Here is a 2,136-nt window from a genome sequence, read left to right on the forward strand (position 1 = left end):
GCTATTTTTAAGGTTCTAATCTGTCTTTTCCATATCTCTAAATTCATATTCTAAGTGGACATAGTAGGAACTGGCTAAAAACTACTTTAATTAAATTAAGTTGAATTGAATTCTTTTTTAAAAATTAAGACTGAAGGATTCAAAATTCAAATTTCTATAATAGATTAAGATTTGAAAAGAAACCTGGAGATTAATCAATCTCTTATTTAAGCACTAGCCCCTTTCTATGATGATAACTCCAAAAAGGACCAACTATATTCTGAACTATCATCTCTAGAGAGCACAATACCTACCACATGAGAACTTCTATCACTAAAAATTATTTGTAGCGTATCTTTATCCAGCATGTAAAATAAAAATATAAAATAAAAAATAGAAGATAAAAAAAGTTCTTTTCTATCCAGTTTTTCAGAGGAGAGGAAAGAAAAACAAATATTCTTTCAAAGAAGTGGGGTATCATTCAAGGGAAAAACAAAGCAAAAGAAAGACTTCAAAGTGGCAGAGAGGAATCCAAGCATTTATCAAGAAGAGAGAATAATGCTGTGACATTGAAAGAAGGAAGTGCAGGGCAGTGGATAAAAAGCTCTGGATTTTTATTTAATGTACTGGATCAGAGAAAAAACAAATGAGTTATGGAGGCTGCAGATTTCATTTTTACAATATATTAAAGAGACATTAGAAGAAAATGTTCTTTCTCAAACATATTACTGAAATTTAATGGAGATTTTATACAGCCTCATCAAAACTAAGACCATTATTAAATCTGAATATTTTTCTCCCATGCCTGCTTTATTTATTATTTTTTCATGTCCTTTATTTTATTTTAGTAACAAATCTACACATATATTTTCCAAGGTTACATGATTCATGTTGTCTCCCTCCCCTCTTCTCTTCCCTCTCTCATAGTTGACAAATATTTCCACTGGGTTTTACATGTATTATCACTAAAATCCTAATTTCATATTGTTCATTTTTGTAACAACTTTTTTAAAACCAACCCCCAAATCATATACCCAAGTAAACAAGTGATAAATAATATATTTTCTTCTGTATTTCTAATTCAACAGTTTTTTCTCTAGATACGGCTAGCATTCTTTTCATAAGTACCTCAGAATTATCCTGGATCATTGTATTGCTGTTAGTAGCAAAGTCTCTTATATTTGATTGTCCCACAATGTTTTAGTTACTCTGTTATAATTTTCTCTTGGTTCTACTTATTTAACTCTGCATCAGTTCATGTAGGTCTTTCCAGTTCTTATAGAAATCAACTGTTTCATCATTTCTTATACCATAATAGTATCCCATTGCCATTGTATACCACAATTTGTCTAGCCATTCCCAAACTGAGGGATATCCCCTCCTTTTACAATTTTTCCCACCTCAAAAAGCACAACTATAAATATTTTTGTACAAAGAGATCAATCCCCATTTTTATCTCTTTGAGATACAGGCCTAGAAGTGGTATTGCTGAACCAAAAGGCATATATTCTTTAAAATATGGAACGCTTCATGAATTTGTGTGTTATACATGTGCAAGAGTCAGGCTAATCTTCTCTGTATTATTCCAATTTTAGTATATGTGCTGCTGAAGTGAGCACTACATCTGAAAATTTTTCATGGCAATAAGTGATTCCATGGGCAAGAATATATAAAAACTATCTGGGGATTATACAGAACAAGGAATTGATGACCATCTCATCCTCTATTTTTAGGTGAAGGCATTTTCAGGACTCTCTTATCTTGGCCACCAAACTCTTAGCCTCTGCCTTTACCCCAGAGTTTTCTTTCTATCTATCTATCTATCTATCTATCTATCTATCTATCTATCTATCTATCCATCTATCCATTCATCCATCCATCTTCTATCCTTTTCTTCAATGAATTCAATGTTGAGCTCAGCCTTTCTACATTCTAAATAGTGCTTTCATACTAGGAAATGCCAGCATACACACTGATGTTCCTTCAATAAATTTACAGCTACTCAATCTGTTTAATTTTCATGATCTATTCCTGGATACAGAGTAGGTCACATCCTTATCCATATCTATTACTCACAGAGGTAGTCACATCCTTGATCCTTCAATCACCCACAAATGTTTTACCTCCATGTTTATTTAATCAAAATATTTTACCATT

General features: G+C 32.0%; 1 non-coding gene across 1 annotated transcript; it reads right to left on the reverse strand.

Annotated features, from left to right (window-relative positions):
- Positions 1-1,491: 1,491 nt before the first annotated feature.
- On the reverse strand, positions 1,492-1,598 carry LOC123232690. The gene has a single exon (XR_006505217.1). It is a non-coding gene; the product is annotated as a U6 spliceosomal RNA (small nuclear RNA).
- Between the last annotated feature and the right edge of the window lie 538 nt (positions 1,599-2,136).

The sequence above is a fragment of the Gracilinanus agilis genome, chromosome 1 (genome assembly GCF_016433145.1).
Source record: "Gracilinanus agilis isolate LMUSP501 chromosome 1, AgileGrace, whole genome shotgun sequence".
Classification (NCBI taxonomy): Eukaryota; Metazoa; Chordata; class Mammalia; order Didelphimorphia; family Didelphidae; genus Gracilinanus; species Gracilinanus agilis.